This window comes from Scyliorhinus torazame, chromosome 5 (assembly GCF_047496885.1).
Source record: "Scyliorhinus torazame isolate Kashiwa2021f chromosome 5, sScyTor2.1, whole genome shotgun sequence".
Taxonomy (NCBI): Eukaryota; Metazoa; Chordata; class Chondrichthyes; order Carcharhiniformes; family Scyliorhinidae; genus Scyliorhinus; species Scyliorhinus torazame.
In genome coordinates, this window is record NC_092711.1 from 120006660 (window position 1) to 120024252 (window position 17593).

The window sequence follows — 17593 nt, forward strand, 5'->3', positions numbered from 1 at the left end:
GGTGGATTGGCCACACTAAATTGCCCCTAAATTGGAAAAAATGAATTGGGTACTCTAAATTTAAGAAATAAAATTACTGTTAATTGACATTTATCTTTCTGACTTGTTAGTTTATTAATCTGAATTCACTGTTTAAAGTGTTCATTCTTGACAAATGGTCAAGTCTGTAGAACCTGATGTGAATGATAATTGGGGAGTTAATTCAAACAAGTATAAGGTTTTTGATTAATCTGAACCAAGATTTATGGGGTTTGCTAATTTGCCCCAACTGCAAATCACATCACGTTCTACAGACTTGACCACTTGACAAGAAAGAACACTTTAAATAGTGAATTCAGAAATTTTATTAACCATTAAATAGTTCACAAGTCAGAAAGGAAACAAAGTGTCAATTTGCAGCGGCGGCATGGTGGTTAGCACTGCTGCCTCACAGCGCTGAGGATCGGGGTTCTTAGCACTGCTGCCTCACAGCGCTGAGGATCGGGGTCCTTAGCACTGCTGCCTCACAGCGCTGAGGATCGGGGTTCTTAGCACTGCTGCCTCACAGCACTGAGGATCTGGGTTCTTAGCACTGCTGCCTCACAGCGCTGAGGATCGGGGTTCTTAGCACTGCTGCCTCACAGCGCTGAGGATCGGGGTTCTTAGCACTGCTGCCTCACAGCGCTGAGGATCGGGGTTCTTAGCACTGCTGCCTCACAGCGCTGAGGATCTGGGTTCTTAGCACTGCTGCCTCACAGCGCTGAGGATCAGGGTTCTTAGCACTGCTGCCTCACAGCGCTGAGAATCGGGGTTCTTAGCACTGCTGCCTCACAGCAATGAGGATCCGGGTTCTCAGCACTGCTGCCTCACAGCACTGAGGATCGGGGTCCTTAGCACTGCAGCCTCACAGCGCTGAGGATCGAGGTCCTTAGCACTGCTGCCTCACAGCACTGAGGATCCGGGCTCTTAGCACTGCTGCCTCACAGCACTGAGGATCCGGGTTCTTAGCACTGCTGCCTCACAGCACTGAGGATCGTGGTCCTTAACACTGCTGCCTCACAGCGCTGAGGATCCGTGTTCTTAGCACTGCTGCCTCACAGCACTGAGAATCCGGGTTCTTACCACTGCTGCCTCACAGCACTGAAGATCGGGGTCCTTAACACTGCTGCCTCACAGCGCTGAGGATCGGGCTTCTTAGCACTGCTGCCTCACCGCGCTGAGGATCGAAGTCCTTAGCACTGCTGCCTCACAGCACTGAGGATCGGGGTTCTTAGCACTGCTGCCTCACAGCGCTGAGGATCCGGGTTCTTAGCATTGCTGCCTCACAGCACTGAGGATCCGGGTTCTTAGCACTGCTGTCTCACAGCACTGAGGATCCGGGTTCTTAGCACTGCTACCTCACAGCGTTGAGGATCGAGGTCCTCAGCACTGCTGCCTCACAGCGCTGAGGTTCGGGGTTCTTAGCACTGCTGCCTCACAACGCTGAGGATCGAGGTCCTTAGCACTGCTGCCTCACAGCACTGAGGATCGGGATTCTTAGCAATGCTGCCTCACAGCGCTGAGGATCGAGGTCCTTACCACTGCTGCCTCACAGCGCTGAGGATCGAGATCCTTAGCACTGCTGCCTCACAGCGCTGAGGATCGAAGTCCTTACCACTGCTGCCCCACAGCGCTGAGGATCGAGGTCCTTAGCAATGCTGCCTGCCAGCGCTGAGGATCGAGGTCCTTAGCACTGCTGCCTCACAGCGCTGAGGATCGAGGTCCTTAGCACTGCTGCCTCACAGCGCTGAGGTTCGGGGTTCTTAGCACTGCTGCCTCACAGCGCTGAGGATCAAAGTCCTTAGCACTGCTGCCTCACAGACTGCGGATCGGGATTCTTAGCACTGCTGCCTCACAGCACTGAGGATCCGGGTTCTTAGCACTGCTGCCTCAGCGCTGAGGATCCGGGTTCTTAGCACTGCTGCCTCACAGCACTGAGGATCCGGGTTCTTAGCACTGCTGCCTCACAGCACTGAGGATCGGGGTCCTTAGCACTGCAGCCTCACAGCGCTGAGGATCAGGGTTCTTAGCACTGCTGCTTCACAGCGCTGAGGATCGGGGTTCTTAGCGCTGCTGCCTCACAGCGCTGTGGATCGAAGTCCTTAGCACTGCTGCCTCACAGCGCTGAGGATCGGAGTTCTGAGCACTGCTGCTTCACAGCGCTGAAGATTGAGGTCCTTAGCAGTGCTGCCTCACAGCGCTGAGGTTCTGGGTTCTTAGCACTGCTGCCTCACAGCGCTGAGAATCGAAGTCCTTAGCACTGCTGCCTCACAGCGCTGAGGATCGAGGTCCTTCGCACTGCTGCCTCACAGCGCTGAGGTTCTGGGTTCTTAGCACTGCTGCCTCACAGCGCTGAGAATCGAAGTCCTTAGCACTGCTGCCTCACAGCGCTGAGGATCGAGGTCCTTCGCACTGCTGCCTCACAGCGCTGAGGATCCGGGTTCTTAGCACTGCTGCCTCACAGCGCTGAGGATTGAGGTCCTTAGCACTGCTGCCTCACAGCGCTGAGGATCGGGGTTCTTAGCACTGCTGCCTCACAGCGCTGAGGATCGGGGTTGTTAGCACTGCTGCCTCACAGCGCTGTGGATCGGGGTTCTTAGCACTGCTGCCTCACAGCGCTGAGGATCGAGGTCCTTAGCACTGCTGCCTCACAGCACTGAGGATCGAGGTCCTTAGCACTGCTGCCTCGCAGCGCTGAGGATCGAGGTCCTTAGCACTGCTGCCTTACAGCGCTGAGGATCGGGGTTCTTAGCACTGCTGCCTGACAGCGCTGAGTATCGGGGTTCTTAGCATTGCTGCCTCACAGCACTGAGGATCAGGGGCAGCACGGTAGCATGGTGATTAGCACAATTGCTTCACAGCTCCAGGGTCTCAGGTTCGATTCCCAGCTTGGGTCACTGTCTGTGTGGAGTCTGCACGTTCTTCCCGTGTGTGCGTGGGTTTCCTCCGGGTGCTCCGGTTTCCTCCCACAGTCCAAAGATGTGCAGGTTAGGTGGATTGGCCCTGATAAATTGCCCTTAGTGTTGGGTGGGGTTACTGCGTTATGGGGATAGGGTGGAGGTGTTGACCTTGGGTAGGCTGCTCTTTCCAAGAGCCGGTGCAGACTCGATGGGCTGAATGGCCTCCTTCTGCACTGTAAATTCTATTATACTATGATATGATCCGGGTTCGTTCCCAGCCCAGGGTCACTGTCCTTGTGAAGTTTGCATATTCTCCCTAATGTTCGCGAGGGTCTCACCCCCACAACCTAAAGTTATGCCGATTTGGGGAATTGGCCATGCTAAATTGCCCCTTAATTTGAAAAAAAATTGGATACTCTAAATTTAAAAAAAAACAGCAATTAGCAATAATTAACAGTAAGAGTAGAGTGTTTGTCTTTAACAATGAAGCAGACTTCCCCCCGCCCTTCTCAGACCAAGTCATAAAGTGACAACTCCCAAACAAACACTGAAAACAGCTCACAAGACCTCACTGAAGGTCTGAGACCAAACCCCAACAATGACCGAAACCCCAATATTTTAGTTTATTTGTAACACTACAGAACAATGGTTCGCTCCAGGAGTGATTGCATGAAGAAATAGGGCTTGGTTATTTTTAAAACAAAACTTTATTATGAATGCAATAATAATCATTATTGTCCCAAGTAGGCTTACTGCAATGAAGTGACTGTGAAAATCCCCTCGTCGCCACATTCCAGCCCCTGTTCCGGTACACAGAGGGAGAATTCAGAATATCCAATTCACCTAACAGCACATCTTTTGGGACTTGTGGGAAGCAACTGGAGTACCTGGAGGAAACCCATGCAGACACGGGGAGAAGGTGTCGACTCCGCACAGACAGTGACCCAAGCCGGGAATCAAACCCGGGACATTGGCGCTGTGAAGCAGCAGTGCTAACCACTGTGCTACCGTGCCGCCCGTATATTAAACCTCTAACTTCACACCCGAAAAAAACAGTTTACAATTACCCCTTAAACCAACTATACAATTTCTATTAAACAACAAGAAAAGAAACATACACTCTTAATCCATCATAGAATTAGCAGGGCATAGTGTAATACTTGCTTTGTAAACAGATTTGGCCCCAATTGGCACCCCTTTGGACTCTGGCTGAATATCTTCTAATAGCTGCTTCAACTAGGTTGTTTCAGCCTCTTCCTCTTCAGACTTCAGAAAAGTCTGCTCTGCTCTTTTAAAAAAAAACTATCCGACATGGAAAGAATTGTGGACGCAGAATCAGGCAGATCAGGATTCAACTCCTCTCTCTCTCTCAAACGTCCCCAAGTTTGCCTCTCTGCCTTTCCTGGCCCCGCCCAGCAATGACCTCATCTCCCCAAGCTGAAAAAAGAATGATCTCTGCAGGCTGAAAAAGTACATTAATTCCCCAGTCAATCCACATTCTTCTGGTCAATTTCACATGCTTTTTCCAAGAAGCAAAACAAAATCCTTTTTGAAGCCATGACCACTGCAGTCAAACACACTATACCCCAGGGTTTGAACTCTTAACTTGACCCAATATTTAGAAGCCAATATTTCTAAAATCCTCAAATCATCACACATTAAAATGTTGAAAGTCCACCGAAGCCAATTGTTTGGAAACTAGCCAGTTGGTCTATAGCTTGTCTATAATGAAATAAGAATGAGCCCATTGGTTTTGTTGATCTCCTATTTTCTTTCTCTGTCAGTCTGGCCTCAATAAAAGTTGAGACGGATTCGCACGTAAACAGAAGTTATTTATTTAGCTTGCAAGCTTAATCATCTTACAGAAATGTAACAGGACGTCCTGCCTCTTACACTCCAGAAAACGACTGAACTACCAGACAAAGGGATCTCTGCAAAATCAGTTCAAATGGTATCAAGTTTCACATACTCGACGGACATAGGTCAGCCTAGGTCCCTCCTGACCTGTTCGATCTATTCTGATTGGCTCACTTCCAATCCCTTTCTCTGGCCCCTATCAATGAAGCATCACCCTCATAGACACACCTCTTCCTGCTTTTTCCATGCGGTCTCAAATTCCTTTGTCCCTAACTGCAAAAATCAAAGTGGCTTATTTCTACATTACATTAACTAGTAACTCTAAAGTAACTATTTTATATCACATTCGTCATTCCCTCCTTTTATCATTCCATGATAACCGAACTATCCAATCTATAGCTACGGTTCCTCATCTAAAAAGATTCGTCGCTGCATTTCCAATTCCTGTCTTAGCCCCCCTTCATCTGCTTCACCCTCATGGATTTTAACAGTTAAATTTTTTTGGCCGGTGATTGGGGTGGTGATCTGATCCAGTGCACCCCACATTCTACCCATCACACATTTAAGGATGGCCAGGCCCACAAAGATGCAGCCGATAGCTACCACTAGATACATGGCCATATTTATCAACCAGTCCTTCCATCCTCCAAATCCCCAGTTACCCCAAGAGCCAGGATCCTGCATCCCGTCCAAGTGATCCCGTATGCGATCCATAAATTTAGTGATGTTAGCGGTCAAGTCTTGAACACCCATAATACACTTGCCCTGTACTATGGCGCATACCCCACCCTCACGGGCCAGAAGATAGTCAAGAGCATACCGGTTCTGCATTGCAAACAACCGTAGCTTAGACAACTCCTTAGTTATTGCCCCGAGGGCTCCCAAGGTTTCATTTCCCAAAAGGGTAAGGCCGCAAATAAAATAATTCCGATCACTAACAGCCAAGGAACCCCCCACACCTCCCAGTGTCAATACGCTCAGAATGCCCCACCCGGCTGAGTGGCCCCGGTTGGGTGCAAGAACCTGAGGTTTTTTCCAGTTCTCGCAAAATTCAGCAGAGACTGCCCGGCGTGCTAACTGATTATGCAGGTTCCACGCCGAAGGGCAGGGGACTGTGGTAGCGACTAGAGTCCCTATAGCAATTCAGCGGGGAAATGGGGTGACAAAACGTTGGTCGCCGTACCATTAAATAAAAAGTAGTATCCTTGTTCCGTGTGGAGACTAGCATCACAATCAGTATATCGGTTGCGTAAGGACCTCCCAGTAGCCCAGTTTATCCAATTTTGAAATGCCCATTCGGGCCGCCCAGCAATGCGGAAAGCCCTATTCCCGACAGTGATATGAGAGACATTCGCCCAGCCACAAAGGAGCTGGAGGCCAGCGTTCAATGGAACGCAAGTGGTGCTGTAACAAACGCATTGGCCAGACGCCTGGGTGATATGACACCTCCTGTCCGTACAGATGGGAAACAGACATGTTATATTTGTGTCCACCTCTACCAGCAAACAGCCATATCCTTCACTGCTGAAGCAATTCTCGTACGACCGGGAATCCCTATTGGGAGTGAAGTGGCTAGGTATGTACGCCCTCCACCGTCGCAGCTTATCATACTGTGAGTGGGGATTACCCCGAGGAAGGGGAAGGCAAATAGCCGGTGGTGCTGAATCCGGATCGTAAGGAAGAGACTTGCTCGGGCAATGGCTCGGAACGCTGACAATGAACCACCGTTTGGGGAGTGCCCCAAAGCGGTGAAACAGAAAATAACCTAGACACCGCTGCGGGGTTTGGGTAGCAGACAACCCGTCCCTGGCCATACAGACGGTGGTAAATCTGGTAGAAGAGATTCATACTACCCGGGTTTTCCTCAGTTTGGCCTTTAATTAACTTAAGTGCATCTCCCGGTAACCTACGTTCTAGCTGTACTTCCCTTCTCACACGCCCCGTCCTCTCTCTAGTCCCTTTCTCTTTCTCATGGTCTCTTCCTACACTCTTCTGACAGCTTGATGTTACCTTTATTGTACCACTTTTAACACATCCAAAATCAAATTTACATGTATTCCAAAAACAAGGCAATGTCCATAGAATGTTCCCTTCCCATCGCCGGGACCGGTGCAGCTGCTTCATGACTCCCGCATTCTCCTTAACTTTGATGACCTTCCATGAGTCGATACCATGTCCTCGTATATGGGGGCAGTGAAGAACATCACCTGTGCATAGGTGATGTATCCTTGTAGATTGGTTGGGGCTACACAGATACATAATATTCCCCTTTTCCATGTCCATCGCCAATAACACGCCAAGCGAAGTGAGGCCAAATATCAGACAGACGATGCGTAGCCACTCCATCATGCTCCACACCTGTAAAATAGCACTGGAGAAGGGAGGCAGGTTAGTATCCGACCTTTTACAGTAGTGGAGATGGACTCAATGTACAGTGATGTAGGTGGACCCAAGCACTTCGCCCCTCCACTTTAACTGCTGTGGGGGTGGTAAGGAGAACTTGGAAGGGCCCGTCCCATCGTGGCTCTGACCCCTTCCTAGTCCAATTTTTTGACCATTACATAACTACCGGGCTGGACTGAAAGTGAGCTAGGTACTGGGGCAATGGCTGGTGAGCCGCGCGGACCTGGCCATGGAGTTCCTTGAGCACTTGCGTAAGGGCCAGAACATAGGTGGTCATTTCTTCAGTCATCTGATGAAACTGAACCCGTCTGGGAACCTGCAGGCTCCAAGGAGTTCTAAGAGGCCTGCCATAAAGAATCTCGGCGGGAGAAAGCCGGACCGGTCCCGCAGGTGTAACCCGCAGCTGGAAGAGGGCAACGGGGAGCAACTTAAGCCATGTCAGTCCCGTGTCTGCTCTTAATTTAGCCAATTTAGTTTTGAGGGTCTGATTGTGTCTTTCAACCACCCCGGCTGCCTGCGGTCTGTAAGCACAGTGTAACTGCTGGCGTATGCCCAACTGGGAGCAAAACTCCTTGTTAATTTGTCCAATAAAATGAGGCCCATTATCAGAACTTAACTGAGCTGGTATACCGTACCGGGGAATGATTTCCCTCATCAAGACTTTAACCACAGTAGAAGCTTTACTATAGATAGTCGGATACGCCTCAACCCATCTGCTGAACACATCCACAATGACCAAAACATATTTATAACATTGACACCTTTCCAACTCAATGTAATCCATTTGGAGCGTCTCAAAGGGACCACTGGGCAACGGGGTTTGCCCCTTCCCACAAGGGATACCTTTTCCGGTGTTATATTGCTGACAAATCAAACACCGATTACTGATACTTTGGGCCAACCCCTGCATTTTAGGGTGCCACCAAGTGTCCAGCAACAAATCACTAGTCCCCCGAGCCCCACAATGAGTTGCAAAGTGTACACATTCGATGACCCATAAAGCCAGCACATCAGACATACAAGTCTGATGTGCAGGCGTGGTCCATAAAGAGGAAACAGAATCATATGTACAACCTAACCGTTTCCACATTTGTTTATCACTCTCAGGAGCGTCCTCCTGTAACCTTATGACGTCTTGGATGGTTGGCATTGGCTTGTCAGAAGCAGACACATTCATAGTAGATCGTTTAGTCTGACTTAACATTTTAGGCACCATCACTTGCTGAATTTGCGCGGCTGTGCGCGCTGCACAATCTGCTCGTTCATTACCAACGTCAACTGGGGTTGTACCATTCGTGTGGGCAGCGCATTTAATAACGGAAATCTGCGCTGGCAGAAGGAGGGCCTGCAGTAGGTCATTAACTAAACCCCGGTGGGATATTTGACCACACATAATCATGTCAGGTTGTTCTGACGAAATGTCACTCAAATCGCCCCTTATTGTGGTAGTTTCCTGAATCAAGGCTAAACAGTCGTGGCCAGGTGCGTCTTCATGGACAGGGGGACCACTAAGAAAACAGGCTGGATTGATAGTGGTACAGTATTTAAATGTCAGACGTGGATTGTTCAAAAGGTATATCTCATACCTATTCTGACGAGCTGCGGTAAGATGCTGACCATTCGCCCCATATCCCTGGCATGGTACTGGTCATGGACCTGACGTGTAATATGAGGGCTTACCGAAGCTGACTGTGGCCATAAATGTGGTGATATTGTAACAAAATCGGCTGTACCTTCTAACATCAGGCTGTACCTTCTTTTCCCGTGACTGTGGCTGTAACCTTGACTGGCCATTCGGTCTCAAGTAATGGCCAGTATTTGTCCTCCAACTCCCTGTTTCGTCCAGTTCTGTCATAGGCCAGGGTAACGTGATGCAGTGATAGTGGCTGTTCAATGTCTAACGTCCACCACTGGGGGGTGATAGAAATATAGCACTGTTGTCTCATCCTCCTCTTCGCTGATCCACCCACCCAAAGTCACTATATTGGAGCTCCTGCTGGTAAACTACCATTTCTGCCGCTTGTTGGGATCGCAGATCATCCTTTTTCATTACATACTCAGTCTTAACCTTTGTAACTGAGCCTCCTTCTTGGCCTACACCCTCCTTCCAGTAAAATCTGACTGCCCTTGCCATCTGGGAAGGGTCGTTCTCTGTCCAATTCATGTTATTACATTTCACAGCAGTAACCACAGAAGGTGGTAGGCAATGCATTAACATAGCACAGTATTGAGGGGAATTCTGACCATTTTGATACAGCAAATCGCCTGACTGCCCCCGGTAGATTTCATTAAAACGCCCCAGACATTCCTATGGCTAATCAATCTTCCTAGGTTTTAGGTCTAAGATAACAGAAAGATTTATGGGCCTTTGAAATGTGCTATTCAACGCATTCAAGATCTGTGTCCTTCTTTTCTCTATTTGCTCTCTTTTTTTTTTTAAAACTTAAAAATGTTTGAAAATTCAAATTGAATTACTGCAACTTGCAAGCTTAGCTCTGATCTCAACTCAGAACTAAATTTACAATTTGCTTAACACAAACTTGTATAACATTTACAACTTAATTATTTCTTTATCTTAACAATTTTTCTTTTAACAAGTTTTTTTTCTTTTACATACACATAAGTATTAGCAAAATCAACTATAATTTCCAGATTTACACTTTTTAAAATGGTGTCCATGATCTTCTTTAAGTTTCTATTAATCTCCAGATAAAATGAGATAAACCTTATTTCAAGTAAGTAAAACTTAAGATTCTGGCAATTTCAATCAATTGCTTTCGAAAATAATAACTTTTATCAAAGAGGTGGAGAAACCCACTGGTTTCCTTTAATTAATTCAAAACGTAACTTTGCTGGTGTTCACTGACTCAAAGGAAAGGTATCCGATTACACTGCAGACTGTTATCTCAAGGCCTGAGTGAGAAGCACTGTCTGTTTTCAACTCCGCCTGCTGCTGTTAACCCTTTGAGAGACTTCTGCTTCAACCTCACAATCTCAACTAGACCTCGGAACTTTACAGTCCAAGGAGACAATTTTAGCTTAATCAACTATATATTTAAAACACTCACACATAGAGTTGAACCATCTTCAGATTTAAAAACAGTTATACTGGACTGAACCCCCATTTATTTAAGTCACATCAGCCTCTGAACCCCGATAATAGACTGAACCTTTATTATTTAAAGTCACATCAGCCTCTGAACCCCGATAATAGACTGAACCTTTATTATTTAAAGTCACATCAGCCTCTGAACCCCAATAATAGACTGAACCTTTATTATTTAAAGTCACATCAGCCTCTGAACCCCAATAATAGACTGAACCTTTATTATTTAAAGTCACATCAGCCTCTGAACCCCAATAATAGACTGAACCTTTATTATTTAAAGTCACATCAGCCTCTGAACCCCAATAATAGACTGAACCTTTATTATTTAAAGTCACATCAGCCCAAAACCCTAACCCAAGCCGAAACAACAATATGAAATCCCATCAATTAAAGTGCTAATCCCCAGACTGACCTGTGATTTCGTCGAGGCGGTCTTTCTGTGCCAACCGCGAGTGACCAGACTAATCAGACGATAAGAAGAGGGGAACAATCAATGCTGGTCGTTTTCCATTTCTACATTGAGGGCCCTTTGTTCCCGTCCTCCTGTTCATAATCAGTCTAATTCTGATTTCGCAGTTGGAACAGGATCGCCCAGAGAAATCCCGGGTTTCGGCACCAAATGTTGATCTCCTATTTTCTTTCTCTGTCAGTCTGGCCTCAATAAAAGTTGAGACGGATTCGCACGTAAACAGAAGTTATTTATTTAGCTTGCAAGCTTAATCATCTTACAGAAATGTAACAGGACGTCCTGCCTCTTACACTCCAGAAAACGACTGAACTACCAGACAAAGGGATCTCTGCAAAATCAGTTCAAATGGTATCAAGTTTCACATACTCGACGGACATAGGTCAGCCTAGGTCCCTCCTGACCTGTTCGATCTATTCTGATTGGCTCACTTCCAATCCCTTTCTCTGGCCCCTATCAATGAAGCATCACCCTCATAGACACACCTCTTCCTGCTTTTTCCATGCGGTCTCAAATTCCTTTGTCCCTAACTGCAAAAATCAAAGTGGCTTATTTCTACATTACATTAACTAGTAACTCTAAAGTAACTATTTTATATCACATTCGTCAGTTTTAGCTAATTCCGCATCTTGTCTCAGCTTTAAGAAAATGCTTCTTCTCAGCTTTATCTCTTATCTTGAGGGAGGCTGAGTGACAACCAATGATTATTTAACATAGCTGTCTGTCATTTACATTTCAGACATATTCCTTCAAGTCCACATTACCAAGTTATGTTATCACTTTTTAAGCTTCTGCCTGAGAAGTACACAATAATCTTAAGTCTCACAGCACTTTAAGAGTCTGTATTATGAATGAAGTGTGAATAACATGTTCATAATTATAAAAGTTATAAACTTGTGTTCCAAATTACCTAACATATCTGTTCATGAATTGCTTATTGTTTAATTGTTTCACAATTGAGGCTGTCTATTTCACTGATCTGGTTAGTTTCCGATGATACTGATTTAATTTTTGTTAAAATGGCTTCCATCAATTTTAGTAGGAAATGCTAAAGACATATTAATTCAACTTACAAAATGATAGTCACAATAAAACTAGTGATTTTGAAACTATCAACTGAAGTGAATCCTATAAATCTTCTCACAATCTGCTCCTGCTGATGTTAGTAAACTCTGATCCATTGGAGTTTGCTGGGCTAATAATCCCTGTAACTGTGCTGGAGTTTAATATTCTGCATAAATGAAAATGAATGAAAGAAAATCGCTTGTCACAAGTAGGCTTCAAATGAAGTTACTGTGAAAAGCCCCTAGTCGCCACATTCCGGCGACTGTTCGGGGAGGCTGGTACGGGAATGTGAGATAAATCATCTTTGTTGTAAACACATTGTTGTAGATTTTTGTCTTTCCCACCGGAGTGTTTAACATCTCCTGCCTGGAGCTCAGAAAGGACAATCTGGGAGGATTACACGGCAGGACAGAACTTCAGCCTGGACACAGTCCTTCAGGGTCACACTGAGAGGGACAAATGGCACTTTGGTCTTTCTCATCTCGCTTCACTGACAGCAAAGTCCACGTGTGGGTAAGAAATGTATCCCAGCCGCTCTCTCTCGGGTTCAGAGCTCCTAGAACAGAAGCTCCTTTATAACTGTGTTCAGAGTCCGGAAGAACAATAGTGAATGCTGGAAACCTGTTTTCAAATCAGAGATTGCTGTAAAACTCTGACCTTTTTCTGGCTGAAGGTGAAACAGCAAGTTTACTTTTCCCATCTGAAAAATACATGTGGTAATTATTTGGTGATCTTTTAACATGTTTGTGTGTCAGTCTTGAATCAATGACTTTGAGGCTGGTGTTATTAGCTTAAAATAAACCCATTTAAAATAAATTTGTGAAAATCAGCATTAAAATACCAGATGATGAACTTCACAGGAGTCTGCTAACTGCTGGAACAAATCTAGAACAGACATTGGATCTCCAGATACAGAAGGAGCTACAGTGTTTTTCCAGGATCCTGTTTTATTGAAAATCCGAAGCTCCTGTTCCTGGGTGTAAACTGCCGGCAGCTTTTTTCCAGTGACACCCAGGTTAACAATCACCATCTTTATTCAGCACAAAGTGTGGCAACGTCCATGCTCAGCCAATGAGGGAGCTCTGGCTCAGCCCCACCCCTGAAGCACTCTCTGACTGGTTGGAGGACCAGCCGTCTTCTCTCATTCTTCTTCATGAGAAGGGTCACATTAGACTCAGTACTCTGTTTCTCTCTCCACAGATCTACCAGCCCGACTGAGCTTTTCCAGCATATTCTGTTTTTATTTCATTATCTCCGCTATTTCTTTCCACCACTCTCAGTTTACTCCCTGCCACTCATCTGTCTGGGTTCAATTGTCCAACTCCTGTCTGCAGACTGACAATAAAATCAATGACTAAATAATTTTCCCTCCTGGTCTCTGGGACTCTGAAACCCCGCCCTCTGTTGTGTCACGAAGATGGCCACACATGCAGTCTGCTTCCTGTTGAAACAAAATAGCTGCCGTTAACCTGACCCTGATCTGGAGAAGGAGCCCTGGAGTTGCAAACATCGGGTCTGTAGGGTATTATTCCAGATTTGCTGCCAATGCAGCAGTGTTACTGAACCTTCTGCGCCCATCTCCTGCTCCACCATTCCTCCATATCGCTGTCTCTGACACCACTTAGCAGATTCAAATGGGAGAAAAAAAAGCATCTCTCCTTCACCATTACTCAGCTTGTGCATGCTCCAAGAATGAACCCTGCTATTGCACATTCGCCTTCCATGGTGCAGATAGGGGACATTCATCACTGCAGGGAATGCTGGGTATACACATCTCCATTTTAAGTCCTTATTTGTTTTAATTATTTATTTGGTGTGATGGCATGGAGACTGGGGTTAGAGGGTCAATCAATAAAATTAGGAACTAAATACAGAATCCCAAATTGACAGACACTCTACAATCCACCAGGTAACAGGAAAATGGAAATTAGTGTTGAATTGAGAGTGCCCCACTGCAGTATTAAGTATGAGCTCACTGGTTCCTCAGAAGGTAAAATGACTGAATCAATTCTCTGTTAAATAATTGTCAGGATTGTATTCTCATGGATATTCCAGATCATGTATTTTACTGATGGTGATACATAATTAAAATATGTAACAAACTGTAGGAACTTTCTTTTCAGAAGGTTGTTAGAAGTAGAAGTTATTTTGCCTGTTCAGCAGCTCAGCCATTCAATTAGCTCAAGGCTGATCTGATTATGTATGACTGTGGCTATAACTCCACTTTCCTGCCTCACTCCCATTACACTTGACTCTCTTTTGATCAAAGGTCTGTCGAACTCAGCCTTGAGTATGTTCAGTGACGCAGCCGTCACTGCCCTCTGTGGAAAGCGAATTCCAAAAACGAATGGGAGAAGAAATTCCTCCTCACCTCGCTTTTAAACGGGAGCCTGTTTATGTTTAAACCGAGTCTCCAGTTTGAAATTTCCACACGAGGGGGAAACATCATCTCAGAAGTGACCCTGTCGAGCCCCCTCAGAATCTTACGCTTCAATAAGCTCACCGCTCATTCTCCGAAACTCCACTGAGTACAGGCCCACCTTTTCCCCAGAGGACAATCCCTACATCCCAGGAAACAGCCCAGTAAACTTTCTCTGATTATATTTTGTGTCTTTTACTCTGAAAACATTTACAAATATTTGTTCAGAGTCTCAGCCATTTCCTTCATTCCCATTATTGATTGCTCAGTCTTACCGGCTAAGGGACCAGTGCCCAATCCAGTTGCTCTTTTCCTTTTTATAAATTATCACAACTTTTGCTGTTTGTTTTGCACGTTTTCTCAGACTGCAATTTCCAAGACATGTAATGATTTTGAAGAGGAGAGGGAGGTTGAAGATGGGGAGGTAGTTTGCACAAAGGGTGGGATCAAGGGCTGGTTCATTAAGGAGGGGGTGATGTTGGCAGTTTTGCAGACTGAGACAGGAAGTGAAGGAAGAGTGAAAGCAATTAGCTCATTTAAAAAAAAAAATTCAGAGTGCCCAATTTATGGCCAATCCACCTACCCTGCACATCTTTTGGATGTGGGGGTGAAACCCAAAGAACAAGAACAAAGAAATGTACAGCACAGGAACAGGCCATTCGGCCCTCCAAGCCCGTGTCGACCATGCTGCCTGACTAAACTACAATCTTCTACACTTCCTGGGTCCGTATCCCTCTATTCCCATCCTAGAAGTCCTGTCTTTTAACTTTCTGCCTAGCTCCCTGAACTCCTGCTGCAGGACCTCATGCCCCTTCCTGCCTATGTCGTTAGTACAAATATGTACAATGACCTCTGCCTGTTTGCCCTCCCCCTTCAGGATGCCCTCTACCCGTTCGGAGACATCCTGGACCCTGGCACCAGGGAGGCAACATACCATCCTGGAGTCTCTTTCACGTCCACAGAAGCGCCTATCTGTCCCCCTGACTATAGAGTCCCCTATTACTATTGCTCTTCTGCGCTTTGACCCTCCCTTCTGAACATCAGAGCCAGCCGTGGTGCCACTGCTCTGGCTGCTGCTGTTTTCCCCTGATAGGCTATCCCCCACGACAGTATCCAAAGGGGTATACCTGTTCGAGAGGGGGACAACCACAGGGGATTCCTGCACTGACTGCCTGCCCTTTCTGGTGGTCACCCATTTCTCTGCCTGCTCCTTGGGTGTGACCACATTTATATAACTGCGATCTATGACGCTTTCCGCCACCTGCATGCTCCTAAGTGCATCCAATTGCTGCTCCAACCGAACCATGCGGTCTGTGAGGAGCTCCAGTGGGGTGCACTTTCTGCAGATCAAGCCATCCGGGACGCTGGAAGCCTCCCGGACCTGCCACATCTCACAGTCAGAGCACTACACCCCTCTAACTGACATTGCGTCAATTAATTAGTAAATTAAAATTAAAAGTTTAAAAAGTTACTGTTAACTATCTGTTTCCTAGCACTAGATTTCTAATATAAATCTGAAAGCTAAATATAGTACTCTCCGATCTCTGGCTTAGATACCCCTCTAAATTATAATTAAGTAATTCTGTTTAATTAGTTACCAATGCTTAATTTTTAAAATTTAGTGTAGATTCCCAACCAGCCACTCCGGTCACAGCTTTTCTGTGATGTCACTTCAGTTCCCCCCCACACACACAATTTGAGAAAGGTATAAAAGTAAAAATGAGTAAAAATCACTTACTTACCTTCTTACCTTCTCAGGGTCTTGGATGTTCTCAGGTTCTCTCCCTGGCAGAGACTGCTCCTCCCCCCCCCCCCCCCCCCCCCCCGAACCCATACAAACACAGGCAGAATGTGCAAACTCCACATTGACAGTGACCCAGAGCCTGGGTCAGTGACACTGACTGGGACCTCAGCACCATGAGACAGCAGTGCTAACCACTGCGTCACCATGCTTTCCTAACAATTAGCTCACATTGGGAACGTGTGTGGTCAGCAATTTAGTGAGGATAGGGTCAAGGGAACAGGAGGTGGGTCACATGGGCATGGTGAGCTCTGAGAGGGCAAGAGGGGAGATAGGAGAAAAACTGAAGAAAGGTGGGTGGTCAAGGCTCAGGGAAGGATGATGTTCACAGACAGTTTGACCCAATGGGTAGCAGCTGATCAGATTGTCTCAATCTCAGTGACAAAGAAGCTCCACAAGCTCCTCATACCTGTAGGTGAAGATGGAGGAGACAGGAGAGGGACAGCACTTCAAACTTATGTTGGAGATATTAAAAAGACTTGTTACATTATGTTTAACATAAAGCTGATTCATTGATTATTTACCCAGAATATTAACCCCTCAGTTAGCTGGAGTATATTAGCATCAGCAGAAACAGACCCAATGAACACAATCCCATCCTGGATGTTATTCACAGCAGAATCCAATCACAGTAATTACATGTAAACTCGCTGATGTGTCAACAGATTGGACAACCAAATAAATTCCTTCCCACACAGGTGAGCAGGTGAACAGCCTCTCTCCAGCATCTGCACACTGTGTACAGTGAGTTGAGATGATCGCCTGAACCCAGTCCCGTATGAGAGCAGCTGAACTGTCTCTTGTCGGTGTGATTACGTTGATGGGATATCAGTTCTCCCGAATCTCTATGACACATCCTGGAGGTGAGCATTCAAACGGGTTTCTTATTAGTGTGCTTGCGCTGGTGTTTCCGCAGTTTGGATAAATGAGTGAATCCTTCCCCACACTCGGCGCAGGTGAACGGCTTCTCCGCAGTGTGACTGTGCTGGTGGATCCGCAGGTTAGATAAATGAGTGAATCTTTTCCCACACTCAGAGCAGGTGAACGGCTTCTCCCCAGTGTGAACGCGCTCAAGTGTCAGCAGGTTGGATGAACAAGTGACTCCCATCCCACAGTCAGAGCAGAGGAACGGCCTCTCCCCGGTGTGAACTCTGGTGGTTCAGCACATTGTATGAATGAGTGAATCGCTTTCCACACTCAGAGCAGTTAAACGGCCTCTCCCCGGTGTGAATTTGCTGATGTGTCACCAGAGTGGAAGACTGAATGAATCCCTTCCCACACACGGGACAGGTGAACTGCCTCTCTCCAGTGTGATTGCGCCAATGAGCTTCTAGTTCAGATGGGTATCTGAATATCTTCCTACATTCCCCCCACATGTCTATGGTCTCCGTCCAGTGTGAATGTGCTTGACATTTAGGGGCAGCACGGTAGCATAGTGGTTAGCACAATTGCTTCACAGCTCCAGGGTCCCAGGTTCAATTCCCGGCTGGGTCACTGTCTGTGCGGAGTCTGCACGTCCTCCCAGTGTGTGCATGGGTTTCCTCCGGGTGCTCCG

At 46.5% G+C, this 17593-nt stretch overlaps 1 long non-coding RNA gene across 1 annotated transcript; it reads right to left on the reverse strand.

The window, feature by feature from the left end:
* Positions 1-4729: 4729 nt before the first annotated feature.
* Positions 4730-11332, reverse strand: LOC140421777 (uncharacterized). The gene is made up of 2 exons (XR_011947064.1): positions 11017-11332; positions 4730-7146 (listed from the first exon to the last, which is right to left on the reverse strand). It is a non-coding gene; the product is annotated as an uncharacterized lncRNA (long non-coding RNA).
* Between the last annotated feature and the right edge of the window lie 6261 nt (positions 11333-17593).